This window comes from Manacus vitellinus, unplaced genomic scaffold (assembly GCF_001715985.3).
Source record: "Manacus vitellinus isolate BGI_N305 unplaced genomic scaffold, ASM171598v3 scaffold_2_pilon, whole genome shotgun sequence".
Classification (NCBI taxonomy): domain Eukaryota; kingdom Metazoa; phylum Chordata; class Aves; order Passeriformes; family Pipridae; genus Manacus; species Manacus vitellinus.
The window spans coordinates 14,242,611-14,266,765 of NW_021940208.1; the positions used below are offsets into that span (position 1 = coordinate 14,242,611).

Here is a 24,155-nt window from a genome sequence, read left to right on the forward strand (position 1 = left end):
GGCCTGTCCCCGCTCCGCTGGCGGGGCGACGCCGCCGCACCGCCGGAGGGGACGGAGCTGGCAGAGAGGTAACCTGGAAGGAGGTTATAGCCAGCTGGGGGTCAGCCTCTTCCCCCAGGCAGCTGGCGACAGGACGAGAGTACATATCTTAAGCTAAGCCAGGGGACCTTTAGGTTGGACAAGAGCAGGGATTTCTTCGCGGAAGGGGTGATTAGACATTGGATTGGGCTGCCCAGGAAGGTGGTGGTCACCATCCCTGGAGGTGGTTGAGGAAAGACTGGACGCGGCACTCAATGCCGAGGTCTAGCTGACAAGGTAGTGTCCGGTTGCAGGATGGACTCGATGATCCCAGAGGTCTTTTCCAGCCTAAAGGATTCCGTGATCCTGTAACGCAGGCGGAGGTGCGCAGCAGTGACCGGCGCCATAAGGCCGCCGTCCTGCCCTGGAGTCGCGCCCTCCCCTCAGCCCCGAGTCCCCCGGGGCCGAGGGGAGGCCGCAGGGCCCCGTTCCCGGCCTTTCCCTGGAAACACCTCGAACGGAGGGGGGCTGCCGGCCCAGGGCCCTTCCCTGCGGGCTGTGGCTGCCCCTGGCCTTCCCCTGGGAAGGGGAGAGGGCCTGGCGGGTTGCTGGTGGAGGGGGGAAGACGGTCAGGGCAGGGCCAGGCGTTTGTCTGTGCCAGGGGAGGGAGCGCCGCAGGCCTCCCTGTGCGGTGGGGAGTGAAAAGCGACGGCGCTTGCAGGGGCCCTCCGGCCCCAGGGTGAACCACACCCTGTGTCTCTGGCTGAGCTCACCTTATTCCCTGATGTGACTCTTGTCCCAGAGCTTTAAGCCGCTGCTAAGTACATGAAGAGCAACGGTTCGTGCCTGGGGTTCGAAACCCTGCGGGAAGCCCGGTGTACTGAGAGAGGCACCTTAGGTGAGCTTCCACTGGCAGAGCTGACCTTGTGCTGTGTGCTCTGCACTTTGGGTTTTCTAGGTGTTGGAAATGTCACCTATGGGTGTGTTGGGTGTGCTGTATGATCCAGACGAGAAAAACCAAAAGCATGAACAAGTTTAGAATATCCTTTTCAAGGGCAGAGTAGAGTTTCTCATGAAATACAGATAACAGAAGATGCTGTTTACAGAAACTGTCATGGCAGAGGTGTTCACTGAAAAGCATTACAGAACAATTTGATTGGCAGCAATCACTTGTGTCAAAAGAGAGCTATTCACTGTGCATGCTTCAGAGTGCTTTTTTCTCCCACTGCTATAGTTTGAACAAAGCTCTCTAGGTCTTGTTTAGATTGAGTCAGTTGGTCACACTCAAACATTAGTTAGTTGATCTTGTTCAGAAATTGGGCCATCCTGGAATTAACGCTAAGGTCATATGAAATAAAGCAGAGAGGAAGCTAAACAACATTTGTTTGTTGGCAGTACAAGTATCTATGTTTTCAGACCAGTTCATCTAGTGACTCCATGTGAATGTGGAAAAAGACTGGTGAGAGAATGGCTGCACGCAATTTCCTATTACTTCGCTATTTGGAAGAAGGCCTTCGGAAAGTACTCAATCTGTTTTAGCAAACTGTATCTTTTGCCTCTTTCTGATATGACAGGCAGTACTGTGTTGTCAGCATTACAAATGCTGTGGTACAGGCTCTGAAACATGGAAATCCTTTTTTGCCCGTTATCCACTGATGAAAGGTGATAATCCATCAGTGCCACTAAAGTAATTTTGGAGTCATGAATTCAGTTTCATAGGTGGTAATTTCAGTCATTTAACTAATGGCATCTGAGAATTTATCCAGTCTTCCATTAGCATGTGTTGTCTGCTGAGTGTCATTCTGTGAAGTGTTTGAGACATCTTCAGGAATCACAGGACCTGAGTCCTTAGTAGGATACAAATCCTTCAAAAGCACCTTCTTTGGGGAACACAAATGACTGCTCATTGCAAAATCACCCAAAAGTGCAACATGTAGGGCAAATGGTTTCCATCTTCACATACTAATGTACATTGCAAAATCTTTTGCCTTTTCCCTGAAACCTAGTTAACTCATATGGGAAAAGTTTTTTTAAACCCCAGATACTGCAAAACATAGGCGCAAAATCCCTCTGTCATTATACACAAACACATACAGCAAAATCTTGCTTCTGCAGAGATGCAAAACTTGCAGCAAATTCCTATTGCCTGTTTCTAATTCCCTCTAGACAGACAAAATATTTTCCATCCCAATCTTATAGTTTGACACAGAATATTTGTACAAACATATTAAAAGTACTTTATTTTCTGTGTCAGCCAATAACCAAGCACTTTATGAATGCTGGCAAAATCCTAGAAACATTGTAAAGGATGTCAGAGTGATTTGATTTCTGAATGCCAGATCACTTGATGTCGAACACACTGTCACAACACAGGTAAACAGGTTTAGTTCATTACTCTGCCAGGCATTTTCAGTTTTTCTTTAAGTAAGAATAAATAAGTAGGTAATTTGTCTTTCCTCAGATGACATTCCTGACTGGAACAACTGCAGTGTGAATGGAGAGTTATCCTCATATGACTGCAAGCACGCAATGCTGATGTGGAAGTTAAGTGTCCTCAGCCACCCCTTCTCTCCCTGCAGTGAAGTCCCCCTGTGGGTGCAGTGTCCAGGAGTACAGAGCTATGGCTGCACTGATGTTGCTCACAGTTGTGTTGCTGTAACCAGGCTGGTACAGTTGTGAGTGCTAGAACATATGCCTAAATAGCTAGAAAACTCTTGGCTAGGAAGAGAAAGTCCTGTTTCACCCCTTGCATTATCACTGCAGGGTAGTTGATGACAGAAAGCAAAGCTTGCTGTGGTCTATAGAAATGACACTGACAGTCTGGTAAATATGAGTTTCATCAGACAAATTTAATCAGCTACTATGCCCTGCAGCACTAAAATGTTAGCTCCCTTTCCCATCCTGCTCAGTTTGCTCTTCATTGGCTCTTGTAAGCAGAAATCATTACATTTAGCAAGACATACCTGCTTTTTTTAAAAAGTGCTTTCTACATGTTGACTTCAGATTTTGTACTAGAGGTGTTTGCATTGCTGAAATATTGAAAAAGCAAATGAAAAGACTAAGAAAATATTTTCTGAAATGTTTAAAATGTAATTTTTCCTTAAGAGTCAATGTTCCACTGAATAGTTATGTAACAATATTTAAATGCAGTCTTTTCTTGTTAGGCATAAGGAATATAATGTGAAGCTACATCAAAAGACGAAAACATACTACCATGAAACAAACCCTTGTGTGTCCTGTGATTCTTAGGAAATCATGTTTGGCTGAAATTTAATTTAAGTTTTGTTACAAAGTCAAAAGCAAAAAATTAAAAGTGCGAAGTAGACATACATCTCCTCATGCCTGAAGGTCCACTTCCACATCTCAGTGTCTTTTAATAGTGTTAGACCAAGTTCCAGCAGGGATTCACTCTCTGCTAGATCTCCAATCCTCTCAAGAGCATTAGGCTTAGTGCCAGCATTCATTTACTCTTGTAACAGCTTAAATTAACTCCTGTTACATTCTATCTAAACCCTTTCTTACAGAGTAAGAGTTGAGAGCTGGATTCAGTCACCTAGTCTGAGGGCCACCCATCATGCCCGTCCATCTTTCAGGATTTCAAGTGCTGCATAAGCTGGACCGAGGAAGGCGATGATCAGCCATTGGTAAATTGAAGGAGGGGCTGGCAAGCCATCTTTTGTATACATGTCCCTATTTCCTGAGAAAGAGCGTGGGGGTGGTCTGACTTATTTACCATAAGTACATATGACAGTAAGCTCCAACAAAATGTAAGATTTGAGTAGGCTAGGCAGTGTGCTAACAGTATTTTGATACTTTCCTGGAGGAGCTGAACAGGCAAGCTAATTGAAAGACGGGAAATATCACTGCTTGGTTTTGCAGGTCAAGAACTGGCCTGTAGATTATATTTTGCCCAAACTCAGATAGAAGACTGAAACAAAATGTCTCACAAAGCCAGGCCTTCTTTAACCCCTTCAAAATTACATTGGTCCTCTTAAGAATATCACTTATATTTTACTTTAACGGACATGAGAGCAATCTGTCTGACTGTGATTACAAGGCAAACACTCTGAAACAGGTAAGGATATAAGCATAAGGAAGACAAGTTTTCCTAAAACTGATAACACAAAATAGGCACACTTAGAAAAGTACAGGGTAATTGGTTAGAACTGAACAGTCATTAAAGTTGGCCAGCTGATACCTTGATCTCTATCCAGAGTCTCTAAAGTCCTGTACCAAGGTCTTCATGATGAAGGCTGAGAGTTGGCTTCAGGGACTTCCGAAGCTCTTTTGTATTCTAGAAAGACTATTATTGGTAGAATATTTAGAACCTTTAAAGGTCATCTAATCCCCACCCTCCCTCCAATGAGCAGGAACATATTCAGCTAGGTCAGGTTACTCAGAGCCCTTTTCAACCTTACCTTGAGTATTTGCATAATTTTTACCTATCCCTCTCCACAAGAAAAAAAACCCAAACAAACAACAAATAGAGGAGAGATCAGTTTCAAGGAAGCTGAAATACCTTTTTCTGATGAATAAGTTTTAAGATGACAATGTGCTGTTAGTTTACAGAAAGTCCTGTTGTTTTGTATGCTTTCGAGATGATGGAAATGGAACTAATTATCAGACAGTCAACATTCATCCACTAGTAAAACTGAAAATAAATGTGAACATTTTGTGGGTAGATAACACTGTTCAGTCATAAATAAGAGTTCACAGCCATCTTTGCATTTAGGAGTACACTATAAATATAGCTTATCTTCAAATATTTTCAACTTGCTGGAGTTACTTGAAAGCTTATCATGATAGAGTCCATTTAAAAGGAAAAGAATTAAAATTTATCTAAGATATGTGTCCCCAAATACCTCTCATAGCATTCATTTATATTGACCTTTCCAACATACTGTCTTCCCACACTCTTTGTATATAGCTAGCTGAAAAAACACCTTGCTGGCATTTGTAAAAAGTTCCCTAAAACTTCAGAATTACTTTTTTTCAGTCAAGTTTAAAAATCAGAGAAAAAAAGTTAAAAGCAAAATTCTTACTTTAAAAAAAAATAAATGTGAGAATGGAAAAATACCAGTAATGTAATTGGGAGGATTTTAAAATACAGTTTCTAAGTTGTCAGCGACCTTTTTGTGATAAATATTTGATTCATCAAAGAAATGTTACACAGACTTTTAAAACACTGCTTTTATGAATAAATGCAGGTCAAGAAATAAAATAAAAAATGCAGGTCAAAACTGATATTGTCTTGTGAAAGACTATGCATTTTTTTTAATTTGAAAAATATATTTGCTATGACTTTCCACGTAAGGCTGTAGGTCTCAGTTTTGTGACAAGTTACATATATTATGCCTAATTTTAAACACTTTGGAAAGTTTTGTGGTCTGAAGCAAGACTACTTTGACTGCATAAAGTTAGCTGTATACATAAATCTTTGAAGAGTGGGGACTTTCTTGCCATTAGATAAGAACTGTTGTTCAACTTCTGTTTTATCTTTTAAAGATAACATCCCATGGCAATTTTGCAACAATAATAGAAGTTCCCTGAAAATACTTTCAGTAATGGAATTACGTTATGTATTTTAACTGTTAGATTTTTCTCCTTTTTCCAGCTGAATAAGTTATACTTCATTTTTCTTCCCTTCCAAACATTCTTCTGTGGTGTTGCTAGTGCTGATTAAAAAGGTAGACCTATATCTAAGAGAAATCCTATAACTTTGACTTTTTACCCATCTTTTTATATACATACCTATGTGTACAAATTTATATATGTATTTTGCCTATAATATATTAATCATAGGTTTTCCTGAAATCATATGTAAATATAAAATTTTATTGCAGGGACTTTACTGTATCTCAGGGTGCGTTTCTTCTCTTTTCTTTCATTATCTGAAATCAGTGTGAGCATTGCAATCAATTTTAATTATACCAGTATTTCACCCTGAGTTTTATAGGAAGAGCTGGCAGCAACAGCTATAGTTAAGGTTGCTTAAGAGTTTCCACTGTATAGATTCTGTACTTAAAAAAGAGAGAGGGATAGAAATTGTACATAAGAGTACAATAAAACATGTTAAGATTAGCAAAGTTAATTTTATCTGTGTTACTTGAAAAACTGGAAGGATTTATTAGGGACTCTGACTTTATATTTTTAAATGCAATGTGACTGAGACTGATATAATTTTAAATAATTATTGTTATGAAGTTCAAAAAATACTATAAAGATGGCAAAGACATTACTTCACAGTATTACTTAAGAAACAATTATAGAATTATCAGTATTTTAACCTGTAAAATATTTTTAAAATATATGTTTTCTGGAAATGTTGAAGTAGAAAATGTATCATATACCTTCTTGTTTCTTTTCCCAGACCACTCTCTAAAGCTACTATTAATAACACGTTGCATTACTACTGTGATTTATTAATGCAAGTTACCTTAATTATAACATCTTTAATACTGCTGAAGATGGTGAATTATATATAATCATTTCTGTGAAAAAGAAAGGAATTATAAAACTCTAAATTACTGTTTTCTGTAATGTATTCCATTATTTCAAGTAGTGTTTTCTCCTTTTGCTCACAATACTATTTATGAGCTTTGGTTGCACCTACTTTTGTGTAAGCAGGGGAAGGCATGATTATTTTTCAAATATGTATGTTTAGTTGTTTAGTAACTAAACTTAGTATAGGGTCCAATCTAAGCTAATAGAACGAGTGTGTGGTAGACACATACCTTTACTATAAAAGATTCTGTCATCCTTTCCTAAAAGATTTAAAAGTCCTAATACAAAGTTTGTTGTAGTCAGCAGAATCTCTTTCCATAGGTTTCTGCACTTGGCAGTTGCAGAGCTGAAAAACAGCTTTGCTATCTGTGTAAATATTGTGGGCAGTCTTGGTATATTTGCTAGTGAGGAATTCCTCAGTCTGTAGCTACATCAAACGCGACTGTTGGATCCACTCACAAAGGCTTAGTAATAGTGGCATTAATAAAATCTCTGAAGGAACTATGGACAAAGTTGCTCTTTGGGGAATGGTCCCCACTTGGCACCATTCAGGCAGGAGCTGTTGGCTGAGTACACCCAGAGAGGATTTCTAGTCCATTACAGAACCCTTTTCTAAAGAAGGGAAGTATCTTGAAGGAACTTGAGGGAGTTGGTACTCTGCAATATTTGAATTGCATGTGCCCAAGGAGGCATAAGCTATACAAAGAGCAAAAGGCTGAGATAGACAGACTGTCTCATGTTCACAAGGGTTAGGAAGTCTCCTGTTCACGTGACATTTACAGTGCTTATGGGTCTCATGTTCCCACAGCTTAGGTGTAGATTCTCTGTATCTGGTCTGTAACAGAGAGATTAAGTTGGAGCAGCCCAGAGCACAGCTAGAACACCTGCATGATGGGGGTTCTGGTCTCTGAGCTCTCGTTTATGTAGCACAAAAGATGTACCCCTACAGTATTAGTAGGATCCACAGCAAAACAGCTGTAACTTAATTTCTGAGGAAAGGAGACTGGTGAGATTAAACCATGTGCGAAGGAGGTTTTCACTGATAGGCAGGAGTATGTAAGACATGGCTAAGATTCATCCTACTAAAAATAAATGCGTACATACAGGTTCTGCACCTGAATTTATCACCTTACGCTCTCACTAATGGGGGGAAGTGTGCATCTCTGCATCATGATTTGTCTCATTCCGAGATGGGTGTTTAAAGTGGCTCAGTTGAGTCTCAACCAAAGAAATATCCATATCACTCTTTCTGGCTTTAAGGGGAACTGAGATAATTTTTATTCAGCTGTAAATATCTGTAAACTGCTTTTCTTTTCTGCTTATGGTTGCTGCAGAGATTCTTGAAAAGGAGCTCTTGCAGATCTGGATATCAAACTTGCTGGGCACATATGCTGTCAGAGTTGGCAACAAAAGAGATAGTCAGACACAGTTTGATTATGGGTTGCCACCCTGATGACAGATGAAAGCAGGGATGTGTTACTTCAAGATGCAGCTGAGGGAAGAATGTCTTATTGCTGTTGCATGGGAAAAGTTGTGCTATCCTCCCTCCCTGTGTACTAACTTGTTACTAGGCCTATGAACATCTGTATTTGGAAGCACTGGAATTTACGTCTTTTTTATGTCTTGACTTGGATGAAAAATATGTATATCTTCTGTCAGTTCAGACATTACTCCATCGTCTGCTGCAGAGAGAGCTTGGAGAGAGCTCACAAAGTTAAATGATCCAGTGTTCTGGAGGATACCTGCCTACTTGCCTGTGGTAGTTGAAGGCACTTAAGAGTGCTTGCCTTACCGTGCTAAGTTGCCCCTAAGATTAGCTGGGTGGGGCTCTGTGAGAAGGGAGAGGGTGACTGATGACTATTGTTCTCCACAGCAGCAAGATAAACTGCCATTTTGACTCAGAGGATCTGAGGTCAGTCAGAAGCCTTGAGAAGCTCCAGGAAGCTGGCACCAGTGAAGAGCTGAGGACCAGCAGAGTCTGTAGGTAATGTGCTGGAAACCAGGGACTATCCATGGCATGATCTTACCCCAAATCTACCCATGACAGCGATCTGTTACACCTGATAACATCTCAGCACCCAAAACAGCCCACTGCTATTACCAGGCCTGGATTGACAAAGTGGAAGGCAAGCTTGAGGAATAAGTATTGCATTATTATATTGAATAAATGGTAGGCTAGCAGTTGTTGTTACAGATTAAGTAGGGTCTAAATGACTTAACACCCATGGAATCTCTGCCTGTTGTCTTCTTCTCCTCTTAGTCTACTCTCCACCTTAATCTCTGTTTTTATAACCTCTATTTTATTGTAAGTAATATTGTGTGTATTCAGCAACTAGGTTTACGTGCTGATCACCATAAACTCAACTGCCACTGGTAGTTGGGGAGGTACCAGAATCCCTCCAGGGAGAGCCACAGGAGACTCTGCTGCTCTGAAAGGTTAGGGTACCTCATCAGGAACTAGGTAGTACGGCATCTGTGGAGGGTCACTAGAGGTTGATTACCTTGTTTTTTGTACCATGGACTGCATTAGCCTGAAATGACTTGTCTAAGATCTTAAAACAAGGCAGTGACAGAGCTGGAAATAATCTCTGAAGGTAAATGGTATTTGTAGCATATTTTTTACCATTATTGCTTTTTTGGGTGGTTTCTGGTTGATTACTGCAAATTAAAAAAATAAAATAAAATTTCTGCATTACTGAACTTTTGGCATTCACATTTGATTTTAAATCCAAGGATGTCTGTGTCTGTCTTATGTCACTACTGATCCACTTTCTTAAATCCACCTTACATGTCCTACAAAAATGGGTTTAGACCATAAAATCATCTGTCCTGCCTTCTCCTGTGCATCCCGGAGTTACAATACTAATACTGTACAAAACACAACCCTATTGTCATAGAGGTAATAACATTAGGTGTTAGGGTTGTGAATACAAAGTGAGAGTTTTTACTGTTTTCTAGCAAATCAGAGGAATGGTGAGATGTTTACTCACAAAAGGTATCTTGCCTGGTTTCTCCATACTTGATACTACACTGGCAGTTATGAAACTAGAAATTACTGCTGTGTTTTTACACAAAAGGAGAAATTCTGCAAGAGAAAATTTAATGCAATTTGGACCACTTTGTAGTCTTCAGAATCTGCCACATTTTCCCTGCCACCCAAATTATTTAAATTATAAGTAGTTTTGCAAGGCTGTTAGTATTATTTTCTCAGCTCACCCAAAGTTTTTGCAAGACTTATTATCTATGATGAATCACAACATCTTTTATTCATATAGTTATAAGTGCATTAAATCTGTCAGGTATAATTTGCCGCTTTTTCTTCTTTTGATTCAGCACGCTTTCTGAAAAGAAGCTAATTTAATAACTAGAGAATCTAAGTTTTATAATCAAATTTGTTATATTACCAGACCTGAATTTCAGAGGGGATAACATTAAAAATCTGCTTGAAAAGAGCAGAATTGCCAGTGGGCATTGAATTAGCAGCCTGAAAATTATCTAATAATGTTGTGATCAAGAGTGTTATGATGATGAGAGAAGAAAGAAGAAGAATTCCGTTTGTCTTTATCTGTAGCTTTTACATATTGTGCAAACTGAAACGAAGGTTAGAACCTCAGCCCAAAGCTTCAATTCAGGGGAAAGAGTGTTCTGGTTTTAGATTTTTTAGTGATTTTCAGTGTGCCTATATAATGTGGTGCTGCAACTCTGCCTAGAAATCTCTGAATTACTGCTGGAGAAGTAGATGCTGCTGTTTATGTGCATATACGAGTGCTTGGCACTGTACACTGGGTACCACATGTAATCCCATGAGTTCTGCATCCAACAAATTTCTGCTGAATTCTGGATGAGGTTTGTGCTTGGAAGGCTTCTGGATCAAGGTTTCCTGTCAGAAAGTGCTCTATAAAAGGCCTGCTCAAAACGAACAGAACAAAAACCCAACAAAAGCAAGTCTTTTCCTGTTGCTCACGTTGGTCTCCTCTGACTCTTGGTCCCCCTAACCCTCTTAACCAAGTTTGTGGCACAGATTGTATTTTATTTACAGATATAGGTTAAGACAGCCTGTTATTTTGTGATCACATTAGTTTCATTTGTACTGTGGAGATTTTTAATTCCCAAAGGTGCTGCCAGTTTTTGGGTACACAATTTAAGTTTAAGCAGAGTTTTTGTTTTTCCCAAGGACTTCTACAGACTTTCAGATATTTAAAATATGAAATTGTGGTTCTCTTTGATTCATCGTCTGTTAAAGAATGTTGGCTGTACTAAAACTGGCAATGAGGCTAAACAAGAATAAAAAAAAGTATTCCAGAGAACCAAAACATGGTAGAGTATTTGTCTTCTGAAGGTATGTTGCCACTTAGCAAACACTGAGAATAATGACCACACAAATACAAACAAAGAAAATTCAAAAAATCTCTGAAATTTTGCTTAATATTGAAAAGCTTAATTGAAGGAAGATCTCGTGTTTTGAACATTTCTATTGAGCTTTTTGCGCAAAAGAGATTGTATGGATGTGACACATCATTGACAGGACACAGTAAGTCAACTGTTCATCTGGCTCTGCTGTAGCTCCAGACTTGCACAGCTGAGAATGTTCCCATCTGGAGGGGAAGGATGATATATTAACTCCATGCATTTCAGAAGATGTGTGTCCTACAATGCAGAGGCCTTGATGCTGAAGGTAGTTTTGACAAAAAATTTGTGGCACAGGGGCCATAGCTGATACAAAGATACAGGGTTTAGCTCTAGAATTCCATATTCTTTTAGTCTCTGTTTTACACATATAGTTCTTTGAGAAATCTCATAGTTTAAGGATGACAAATTTCTTAAAAAAGTCGAAGAGGATCAGATTGTTAGACAAGAACACCTGAATGAACTTTTCATGGAAGGGTAGGAACAAGACCAAATGTCGTAATACCCAGTGCAAGGTCACTAGGTATTAATATTATTAAGGGCAAAATGCTAGAAATCTGCACCAAATGCTCAATGATTCAGAGCTTGAGGACTCCGTACATGAATATTTCTTGCTTCTGTCATCAAACAGCCACACCAAAGCATGACTAAGATGAAAGGCAAGGCTGCAGTGGAATTTGAAGCTGAGATGGCTCCATACTGAGAGCAGAACTGGAGATGAGATCAAAGATGATTGAATTGAGTTGATTGCACCTTCCTGAAAAGGTAAAGAAGCAGGAAAGTGTAAGAACCTTTCAATAATTATAAGCAATTAGAGGGAAAAAAACAAACCCCAGAAGATGAGACGTAAAAACAGCTCACATGACGTTGCAATCTCATAGTTTATGTTGTCAGCAAAAAGAGGTTGGATGAATTTCTGCTGACTCAGCAGTAATTGCCATGCGGCAGCAGTCAGTACTGTTGAAATGCTGGAACTGAAGGGAACCAGCTAGCCTCTAGTGACTGGGAACAGATGTCCTCCGAAGAGCATGAGACAGCATTCTGCAATGTGAGAGAAATCTTTGCCTGTCAGTCTAAACTGATGACTAGTTTGGTGGACTGGGACAAGTATCTCTCATGAGATAGGAATTTTACCTTTTTCCTTCTTTTGTGTCACTAGATACCTAGTCTGGTTCTCAGTGGAGGTGTAACAGTCTATTTTTGTAAATGCAGCCTAATGGACTTTAATTTTTAGCAGTTACATATATTCTAAATATCAGCATTAGGACTAACAGAGGTGCCTGCATTTGTGGATATATTCAAGGAGTTTAATGTCAGGAATAGTTCCTCTCCATCTTAGTGTGAATTAATGTTTTGTAATGATCTGGATGTAACTGACTTTGAGTTGAGCAGTTTATATTCCCTGTTGGATTAAGAAGGGTTAAGCTCATGCAGTTCTATACAATTGAGCAGTTTTAACTGGAGCCACTTGTGTGAATCTTGCCTCAGGAGGTTTGAGGTAACTGCCTAATATTTTTGGCCAGTGGACAGAAGTAGGATTTGCATTTTCAGCCTGACAAAGATGGCTGAAGTATTGAGGGTCAAAGCAGCCACAGTCAGCCCTGAGTCCCCAAACACACAATAGCTGCGAGCTATACGCCCATGCTACCCACCTAAAGTGAAAGGGAGGAGTCAGACTGCTCTGTGTGATAGGAAAAGGAGTAAAGACTCTGATATCTGTGTTTAAATGCTGTTCAAAAGATACAAAAAATGTATCATTTTACCTTCTACTCAGGAATAGCTTATCTAAGAACCACTCTTGAAAGGAATTGCTAGAAAGGCCAGTTACAGGCAGAATTTAGTACTGAACTTTGATATGTTCTTCATCTCATGGTGTATATTGATTGCATGCTGTCTTGTTGCTTGCACCAGCTTTTCGTCTCAGTTTTCTTAAGAAGAATCGTGTGAATAAAAAGGTACCATGAATAAAAAAGTACCATGCTTATTAGCCTTCGTGGCAGCTCATGTCTGTTCTCCATAACCTGGCAGGATTACCCCTGTGACTACTCAAATACTCTAAAGCAAAGATCATAGCTGTATATCCTATGAAATAGGAAACCTTCAGTGATTTCTGTGGATCCCATGAAATAGGAAACCTGTAGTGATTTAGGCTGGGTTGACATAATTTTCAGAAGGGCTAAGGAGGTATGAAGTGATGTAAAGTGATTATTTTAAATTTTCATGTGAAAAAAATACCACAGATTAATGGAAATGTAATCTCACTACAAAAAGATGAGGCCAGGAATTTAAAACAGCCAGGAGCTTAAAATCAGGCACTGAAATCATTATCCTTACTTAGGTCATAAGTAAATAAATAGTTAAAGACATTGAGGAGTCACATCAACCCCATGCAACGCTATAGATTGGAGAAGCTGCCCAGAGGAAAAGAATGTTGGGGTGGTGGTTGACAGCAGCTGAACATGGGCCAGCAGTGTGCCCAGATGGCCAAGAACACCAATGGCACCCTGACCTGTATCAGCAACAATGTGGCCAGCAGAACCAGGGCAGTGATTGTCCCCCTGTACTTGGCACTGGTGAGGCCACACCTCGAGTGCTGTGTTCAGTTTTGGGCTTCTCACTACAAGAAGGACATTGAGGTGCTGGAGCATGTCCAGAGAAGGGTGATGGAGCTGGGAAAGGGTCTGGAGCACAAGTTTTGTGAGGAGCAGCTGAGGGAGCTGGGGGTGTTTAGCCTGGGGAAAAGGAGGTTCAGGGGGGAACTTACTACTTTCTGCAACTACCTGAAAGGAGGTTATAGCCAGGTTTGTTTGGTTTCTTCTCTCAGGTAACAAGAGACAGGATGAGAAGAAATGGCCTGAAGTTGTACCAAGGGAGGTTTAGACTGGATATTAGGGAAAATTTCATCATGTAAAGAGTTGTCAAGTATTGGAACAGGCTGTCCAGGGAAGTGGTGGAGTCCATCCCTGGAGGTATTTAAAAGTCATGTAGTGTGGCACTTGGGGACATGGTTTAGTGGTGGTGGTCATGGCAGTGTTGAGTTAAAGGTTGGTCTTGATGATCTTAGGGATCTTTTCCAACCTAAACAATTCTAGGACTCTATGAAGAGATCTTAATGGACCTAATTTTCTCCCATGTACTTTCTGCAGTTCAGTTACTGAGCACTCATGTGAGACATCTTCAGAGATTTTGAATGTAATTGCGCAAAAAGAGACAGCAAGGACAGTTCTGAGAACCTGAGCCTTTCAGTCTTAATTTAGACTCTGTCTTTTGAATATTTGCCCCTGTAGAATGCATAATTTAAAATTATTTCAGTAATGGAAGGTATTTGATTCTCTGTTCTTGAAGAGAGACTCCACTTGTAAAACATCCTTATAAATGACTGACTCTTTTTAAAGCGTATTACTAGTATGGTTATTTTTCAAGTGTGGCATTTGTGTGTCATACAGATTTATTTTTACTTTTCAGAAATGCTAAGAAATAAGCTTCATTCTCACTCTTAAGTTAATAGACAACTCTAATGCCTTAACTTTTGAGTAGCTTTGAAATAAAATTTCAAAGTGAATTTGAAGTGTTTCATAGACTTTGCATTATATAGACTTTGCTTAAAAAACCCAAGGGAAATTGCAAATATAATAATAATAAACAAGATTTGCTCTTGTTGTCTGAATACTGTACAAAGGTGTTTAAAATGACTAGACAAAAAATTATGAAAGCAGCATGTGACTTAAATTATAAATAAAATATGGCAACTACTGGACCAAAATCTGCACACGGGAAAAATTTAGTGACAGTCAAATCTACAGAGTGGACTATTCAAGAACATTTACTAAGCCCTCTGTCCTCATACTTTTACAGTTGCAAGTTGAGTATTTTGAGCAGCTAGACTGTAAAAGGTTTTACAACAATTCACTGTGTGACTATGCAAATGTTTAAGGAATTCTTAGATCTTTTGCTCATCTCCCTGTGCTTGGTGTACCTGGGTTTTGCTTTCATCTATCCTTGTATGGTGCCTTCTACAGTTTTCTAATTATGTAACGTGTGACCAAGAATGGCCCACAGATTCTGAGTGTTTGTAATGATGAACTATAAAAGGATTTTTTTACCTGAGAGAATAAAAGATTCAAATGTGCTTGTCCTGTGTTATATAAATTGTCAGAGGTCCAGCAGTGGAGGGTGCTGTGACAGCTTACCTAAGCAGGGAGTTTGCTCCATTTTTTTTTTGAGGAACAGGGTTTGCAGTGTCATCGCTATTACCCCACTGGAAGACACAGCCAGAGAACACCTCTATAGAGAAGGGAGCAAGCTTGCAAGCTCTGTATATCAGAGCTCTCCTTAGCAGCCCCCAGCAGGGCAGCAGAACCAGGTTCCCAGATACAGAGCTGGAACACTCAGATGATTACAAGAATACAAGGTATGAATTCCAGAAAGTTCAAGCAAATTCCTTCTGCTTGTTCATATCAAGATTTATACAAATAGCATAACACAAGGCTTGGCAAGATAATTTTCCTTCAGTTTTGCCATATGTTTCTTCACAAGCCTGTCCCCCATTAAAAAAAGCAGGATACCTAATACTAGATGTCTGCCTGATGTCTCAAAATTTGCATGCATAGTTCTGTTGGCTGCAGTGCTACTGCAGTAAGGGCAAGGTAGTCACAGCCAATTTGTCTGTATCTGCAGAAGTGAGTTCTCAGAGCTTGGTTTTGCTCTTAAGTCAGTCCCTGAGAATCCCTGACAGTAATTGTAATTCTCCTCAAACCTAGAGCAATATTTAAAGCGGAGGAAGCACAGGAAACTCCTGAACAGTTTCTTTTCCCATCGCCTGTCAGTGATTTCACTGCAATGCCTAGAAAAACCAAAGTAGTTCAGACGGCATCTATTTCTGGCGTGAAATCCTAGTTGTGGATTCCCAGTGCTGATGTGTTTTTCAGACCCTCTGATGAATTTCTAAGCTTTCTTGGAATAACAGCTTCTGGGAGGGGACTGGAATTCCTATGGTGGATTTCAGGTTCGCAGACTTTGATGAAATCTAAACAACAGGGTGGGAAAGCTGTTTTTTGTCAAGAGCAGCTATGAAGGCAGAGAAGCAAATTCTTGTCAGTAAAGAGCTTTTCATCTCCTTGTCCCGTTTTTCTGAGAAACGAAGGGTGGGATGTGGAAACCCAGTATAAATTTTGAGGGGTGGGGGTAGAGGAATGAAGACTCTTTTCTGTTCCGCTCCTCCACAGAGAGGAGAAATCCTAGGTAGGGATCAAGATACAGCTGGGTACTCAGCAGTGTGTTGGTGACCCTCATAAAAGCAGTGCCTTGAGAGACAGAGGGAGAAAGGAAGAGTCACATTGAGGGCTGTGTAGTAATTTAGAACCACTGTTGTTAGGTTCTTTTTCCTTTTCTGGAAAGCCTGGTTTTCACTTACTTCAAACCTAGAAGAGACTGCTTTTACTACTTATTAACTTCCTGTGTAACAGCAAACATGGGTTGCAGCTGTTCATGACAAAAATCTGGAGGAGAAAAACTCCTTATCTGAAACACCTTAGTAGTTGCTGCATCACAGGCATTTCCAATTCTTCACTGGCACATGGGACAATATATAAAATACTTTTTGTGGCTCACAACAGCATGTGAAAAGATTATGCTGATGGCAATTTGTACTGTACAGTCCTTTGTCTCCCCCTTCACCTTTTGCCCGGTTCCTTTGTAAACTTATGCAGATTGGGCAAACAGAAATAGCTTAAACAGAAGATGGTAGTTCTCTATGGGGAATGGCTTAGTAATCTTACAGTCCCTCAGCTCCCCACAACTACTGACTTCTCCAGAGCAGCCCCTTTCCTCCCTGTACAAGGAGGAAGGATCTCCAGTCTTCCTGTAAAAGCAGTAAGTTCAGGAGAAACATGCAAGATTCTAGTCAGAGATGCTTTTATCTTGGCCAGCCAAAAGGAAAACATTAGTACATACCCAGGGTAATTATTTAAAGCAAATGGTTACATTATTTTCTGTCCCTTCACATCACTGAATCAGAGTGCAGTTACATACTGTTGAGTTATTGGTGAAATAGCAACAGAATGATTAAGAAAATCATCAGGCAAAACCACGCAAAATATGTTAGTTATCAACAAAGTAATTGGATAGCATTTAAGTGAGTGAAACAGACACAGGCATGCAAAGGATTATAATAGCTGTAGCAGAGAGTGGAGGTTTCCAAGTGACTACATTCCAAGTGACCCAACTATATTCACTACCAGAAAACAGAGGACTTTGTCATCACTACACTATCTCACACAATGAAAGGGGACTCAAGAGGTATCACTGTTTCCCAAAAATTATAAATGAGAGTGAAAGGAGGAAAGCTTTGGAGAGGAAGAAAACAAACTCAAATTCTTAAGTCTGTTAGATGGCTAACAAATTGTATTTCATGAGAAGGATAGTTTTAAACATGTTGTGGTTTGGTGGTTACAACAACAGTCAGAGTAAAAATGCAATATATAATACTGAAAATAATGTTAAAAATGGGGAGGGAGAAAAAGTATAAACTTTATTTACAAAATGGGAAAACTGATGAAGTGATGAAGTCAAGCTGAAGAGTACAGGAAGAAAGTCAGTCACTGACAGTCTTAAATAGAAAGGCAAATTTTCTGAAACAATTGCACTGCAAAAATTCCTAGTGATGTTGTAAGATCTTTTGTTAGATGGAGATAGTACATTACTGATTTGGGTCCGGGAAGGAAGAAGATGATGGAGATGGGGATACTGAAATATTTTCTAATTCATTAGCAGAAAAGGAGAATTCTTAGTAAACATGGGATAGACAACTTAAAGAGCTGGTCTTCTTACAATGTGTCAGAACATCCCACATGAGCACAGATGTCCTCCCTTCTGCAAGCACAACCTCCAGCATCACTTCCACCCCACTCAACTGTGGGCTCACTGCTGTCTCCAGATCTCTGTGTGGCAAAGCCATGCCCAAGGCTCTTTTGTCCTCAGCAGCTACTCCCTTCCTCAGCAGCATTGGGCACACGATGTCTGCCCAGCAACTGGGGTGCAAAGCCCCGTGCTCCCCCTTGGCTCCCCATCCGTTGCTCAGCTGATCCCAGCCATGGGGACGTGGTCAGCCACCATGACTGGCTGAAGGGATCGCAAAGATGAATGGTGCCTCTGCCCCATTATGGTCTTGCTCGTCAGCTCTTCCTGCTGCTGGTTGGGACCGTGGCGCTGGGTCCCCCTCCCCGCATCTGGCTGAGCGGTGCTGGCGGCACCCTGGACAGGCGCTGTCCTGGAGCGCCCGTCCTGCGGCGCTCCCCCGCCCGGGCCCGCCCGCCCGCACCGCTGTGGCAGCGGGGGCTCCGGGCGGGCCGCGGGCCTGGCGTGGCAGGGGAGCGCTGGCCGGGGCACAGCGGGGCCGCCCCACTGACTTCGCCCGCTAGAGGGCAAGAGAGCCTCGCACAAGCGCGGCGGGGCGGCTGCCCTGCCCCGCAGCCCCCGGCCCGCCACGCCCGCCCCGCTCCGGCCCCCGTGGGGAGCAGCCCCGGGTGGTCGCTGCAGGCCAGGGCTCAGGGCGATTCGGGATGAAATTTTCTCGATGGCCACGAAGCTGTAGATGAAGAGGTAATCACTTCCATCGGGAAAGCTAGCAAGGCCTTTGGCCATTCCAGAAAGGGGGCATAGAACCATCATGGAGCTGGCACGGACCTTCTCCATCGGGGCGACAGCACGCTAGGCTGCTGCTGTGCCTGCTGCAGCGAACATGGAGCGGTAAGTGGGGGCACACACGCACCTCCTGCCGAGCTGGGCAGGTGCCGAAAGGCACCTTCTCCCTGCCCCGGGAAGGTGACGACGACCTGATCGGCGGCTGCAGCTCCAGTCTAGCACTGGTAAGTAGCACCCAGCTATGGTCAAGCTCTGGGCCTTGGTTGGTGTACGAATGCTGCCTCATCCTTCAGGTGGTGAACTATCTACAAAGGAAGTGTATCAGCCAAAGGAAGAGCCTCAGAGGTGCTCTGTAGCCTGCTGGCAAACCCTGCTGAATCTGCATCCACAGATGAGCACTGACAGCATCAGAGCATGAAGAAGGCAGAAACCTCTGATTAGACTCTGTGTGTGCTTGGGCCGGAAAGGCGCACAAGGAAAAGCACTGCCAGTGGCAAACATTCTCACAGTGAGCAGTTCTGTGAGCCATGCTGCAGAAATTGATTGCCATGTGGAGGCCTCTGCAGTCACCTGCACACATGGCAACTGACTGCCTCCCCTTTTCTCCTTCCAATCAGTGACACTTTGGCTCTTGACCTGGCAGGACTTGAAACATCATGGAAAATCAATTTATTACTAAAAACAACAGATACCAGCCAGGTACAAATAAACACATCACAGAAATTTCAAACATATTTGTCAGCTTTCATGCTTACATCATCCTCTATACCTTCAAGTAGTACCAACAATGACACACATTCCAAAATACTATATTGACATCTGTGTCAATGCACTCGACTGTATCTGACTGATAGTGATATTTTTACTTTTGTGCTTAAATTAAGGTGTCTTAAAACATGGACCATGATAACTCCCTCCCTAGGATGGTCGTATTCTGCCAGTGCTTATTTATGTGAATTCACTAATTCCTGTACAAAGCAAAATACCATAACACCATGAAAAATCCACGTCAGATATCCCACGGTCACTGTGACATTGACACTGATATTTTCTTGGAGTTTTCCATCTAAACTGCATATTTTACACTCCTCTAGTGTGAAAATTTGATGAACTGGGAACAAGCCCTTTTCTGTTGTCTTCTGGAATTCTTATAGGAATCTTTTTGGTCATAAATACTGCTATTTTTTCTACAGTCACTGAAATGAGAAAGCAAATACATTCCTCTAGCTCAAGTTTTCTAAACTTGTAGGCATTTCTTATGTTAATCCAATTAACCTGACTTACACTGTGGTTTCTGGTTATTTGTTTGTTTTGGTTTGTTGGTTTGTTTTGTTTTTTTTTTTATTTTCACAAACATTGTTTATTTCCAGGCAATCTAATGTTTCATAATCATGACTTCCAGTAATTTTTCTTTGCTGAGGTGACTTGAGTTTTCTTTGGAGTGTGAATTTGTGCACCTATATTAATAGTTTGGTGCTCTCACCACCCATGCTGGGGAAATTCTCAATCACATGTATAATGCAGCAGGTGGGATCCATCCAGTCCTATCTAGACCTCTGTCATGTAGAAGTCTACATCTAATATAGGCTCCCTTCATACACGAGGAAGAACTAAGCATCTTTAGAGCATGAGTCATGTCATCCTAAAGTAGACGCCTGAAATAGGTCAGATGATTTGTGCCCTAAAATTGCTCCTATTTATCTATGTTAAAGAACAAGTAGTTTGTATCTTGATGTCTCCATTCTAGCAGCCTCGAGTGAAATGAGATTACTTAATAGTCTTATATCCAGGTTTATATCATGCTTCAAAATACCCTAAAAATCCTTATTTGTCAAGAAAACTGAAAATAGCATTACTTTTTTATATTTTTATATTTTTCTCCATTTGTAGAAAGCTTTTGAAAGTTTTCTGCCTCAAGACATTTTAGTAAAAATGGCGAATGCCATGCATTTCATGGGAAAGTTGTAACACTTCTCTTTTTAATAATGTAATTCTTTCACTTGTCTGTCTGCAAGGTTGGGAAATAATTTAGTTAGATACATTAAAGGTCCAGAATAAGATTCTGTACTCTCAGTGAAATTATGCAATTTGGAAGAATGAAAAAAGAAAACATAAACCAAGAAAAACCAGGCAAGCTAATTTATTTTTTAAAAAAAAGATCATTTAAAACTGAACTGGTGGCAGACTACGGGTGAAACAGTTTTATTTAAAAAAAGTCGTAATATCTAAAACTTGGCAGAGGTGTCACATTAGTGTGGTACATGTGAGGACACCATGTGCCAGGAACTCCTCAAGACATGCAGGATCCTTCTGACCAACTCTGCTCTCAAGAGTTAAAATCCTGCATAAAGCTGATGAGTAAGCTCTTGATGACTCACTGTGGCAGATGCAGTCTTTAATTCCAGGAGGGTATAAGGGAAGTGGGTGTGAATCTCGAGTAGAGGGGAGCTAGGGATGTTCCTGCCTCAGTGTCTCGGGGATAAAAGTGTAGGTTTTTAATACAGCCCCAGCTATTAGCAATGCCAAACTTCTGTAAGGAGTAAGTTTGACATTACACATCACACATACATTTTATGTGAAGCAGGGTTGGAACACCACCTACTCACAGATGGGTATAATTTTGGGGATGTCCTGCATAATTCATGTGTGGCTTTGATACTTATGAGTAATTCAGACATCAAAGCCTCAACTTAGATAACACTTTTATAACACTAAACTTCCTATAGCAAATAACCCGTGGCCTTTCATTTAAGTTCCGTAAAAAAAAGGCAACTATACCAATACTTTCTTCTTTACTGTCAGATATTTTTCACAAGGTATGCTTGTGCGAAGTACAAGCTAAAAAATACTGAAGCCTGAACTAGAGAAAAAAAATACACATAATACTCTTCACTGGGACTAGAAATGTAAATTTTAAAGCACTGGAAAGTTGCTGGGAGCCTCTTTCCCTGTTGCTTCTAGACTGAGAGCACACCAGATACCAGGCTTTTTGGTCTCTCAGCAACATTCCCTTTGCTTTGCCAGTGGCACAAACCTTCACTCTTCAGCAGTCCAATTTCCTAATAAGCAATTTTATGTTCTCTTCCAAGTTAGCCATTATGCATGAAAAAATCTCCCCATTAATAACCGTAAAGCTCCTTTATTGTTCTCCTTCAAATCTCCTTAAAACCTTCTTCTGACACCAAACACTTGTCACTGGCCAGGCCTGTTGCTTTTTATTCTCAAGGCTGTTTTTCCCTTATCCTTCCCCCATGGGTCTGTACTATACACCTGTTGTCTTTCATCATGGGTTAAGATCATAAGCTCTTTGGGCATAGACCATCTCTCTTATTACATGTGTCTACAGTATCCGACACAATGGGACTGTGAGCCCTGAATGGGGCCTCTGGGTACTGCCATGATCGAGTTGATAAAGAATAATGATTTTTGACATGGTGAGTTCTGCAGTTTTTCCCAAGTCATTCTGCAGTTGTTCATGCTGATATAAGCAGTGTGTGTGTGAGAGCACTGTCCTTAAACCTGATATACAGGGTAAATACTTTGGAACTATTTGCCAGAGAGCAATGACTTTCCTGTTTTGTTGTTAGGGGTTTTTCTGCTCTTGCATGTCAAAATGCATGGACTGACATGCAGCAACTGTTTCTTTTTGTGGGTTTGTACAGAACTAGAGTGATGTGACCCTGCTCTGAAGCTTCTACATCCCGTCCTTCAAATTGCAATAAAGACTGTCAAATAAAAGGGGGTGGCTCATGCGCCATTGGCGGGTGTCAGTTCCCTAAAGGTCCATGGGGATTCAGGACACAGCTTTTCCCTGAAGCAGTTTCCCTGCTAGATTTGGAAACTAGTCTCTCTCCCTCCCTCCTCTTGTGTTTAGTCACACTGGCAAGTGGGGGGATGCGGAAAGGCTGCACCAGTCAGATTTGGATTGCTAGCTTTTGTGGTGGGGAAGGCAAGGAGAGCTGCCCCCTCCACCGCATGCCCACTGAGCAGGAGGACATGCAGAGTCGATTATTTTTAAATTAAGCCCCTAGCAAAATTCTCCTTCTCTAGAATTCTGTTTCCAGGCTCCACCAATGACCTTCCTGAACCCCGCTACCTCAGTGGTGCACATCATCATTCACACCAGGCAATCTCTCCCCTCAGCCCCCAAGATATTAAGTTTCTTCTCCTTTTCTCCCTGCCTCTCTCCCTCCCCAACATTCCCAGAAGAGCCTGTGTTCAGGTTTTGCACTCAATTCAAGGGGCTGCCGGAGCGTCCTCTCCCTCGTGCAAGGCTCTGCATCGTGCCAGGTCCTTGAGCTCTGCTCAAGAATTCTGCAAAGGCAGGAGACCCTCTGTTCCTTTGCTGGTTAACACAGCTGTTTTCTAAGGGCAAAACCACAATAACACCAATCCTCAACATCATAAGAAAAGCAGAAATTCTCTCTCCCCTCGCCGGGTGTCTCCCGACAGTTTTAAATAACTTTTTTTTTTCGGGGGGGGGGGGCTGTTGGGGTGAAAGGAGAACACGTACTTCGCATCGCACCCCCGCTTCACCCCATGCCACCTCCTGGCCCTCTCTTCCCTTCCTCCACCGGGTTCTTAAATACTGGGGCCGAGCCCGGGCGCGGGGAGACCCGGTTCGCCCCCGGAGCGCTCCGGGCGGTGACAGGGCCCTGGCGCTTACCCGCACCGGTATCCCCGAAACTGCCCCTCCGGCAGCGCAGAGGCAGGGCGAGAGTGCTGCGGGCTGCCGGGGCCGGGGGCCAGAGTGGAGAAGGCAAGAAATGCGGCGTGGGCGATAAGGACCCCCCAGACCCAGCCCCAGCTCCCGAACTTGACGCGTCCCGCCGGAGCCGAGTTTGAAACCCCGCCTGGGAACAGCGGCAGCCCGGTTACCTGCGGCAGAGCGGGCCGGGGCCGGGGGCTGCGGTGCGGTGCGGGGCGGCCTCGCCTCCGCCTCCCCTGCGGCGGGGCCGGGCACCGGGCCGGGCTCGGGCTGGGCAGGCAGGGCGCTGCCCGCCCCGCTCCCCCCGCCAATGTCAGGGGGGACTCGGGCTATGCGGGCATCTCCCGAGGAGCCCGCTCCCCGCAGCGGGCGGGCGCGGTATATTTAGCATCGCGTCGCTTTATTCCTCCCCCAAAGTTTCGCCCACTTATTTATTTATTTGCCGGCGAGCGCCGCGCTGCCGCAGAGCGGCAAGAGCCGCTCCGCGCCGTGCCGAGCCCTGGAAGCGGCTTGGTATTGCAGCAGGTAGAGCTGAGCGCTAGGACCTCGGAGAATCCTTCCAGCAGCAATCAGGACTACCTTAAACCCAGCCCAATGCCTCTTCCTGCGCCACTCTGCGTGCTGGATGGAGATCCACAGTCAAGAGCTGCAGCTCAGTGCTGGAGTACAACATTTCACAGGGAGCCCTGCAGAAGCAACACCTGTTTCGAGCCAGCCAAGAAAGACACAAGCACTTGTATGTTGCTGCTTTGCTTGTGGATCGTCAATAATCCTAAACCAGTGGACATCTGCTGAGCCTCCTGAGAATTCTGGATAATAGATTTGGACGTCAAAAGTTTTTTTTTTCCTTTTTTCTTTTTTCCTTTTTTTTTTTTTT

At 42.3% G+C, this 24,155-nt stretch overlaps 1 long non-coding RNA gene across 1 annotated transcript; it reads left to right on the top strand.

Moving 5' to 3' along the window:
• LOC108639436 lies at positions 1 to 12,777 on the top strand. The gene is made up of 4 exons (XR_001920484.3): positions 1 to 68; positions 821 to 916; positions 2,480 to 3,662; positions 8,396 to 12,777. It is a non-coding gene; the product is annotated as an uncharacterized LOC108639436 (long non-coding RNA).
• Positions 12,778 to 24,155: the final 11,378 nt, after the last annotated feature.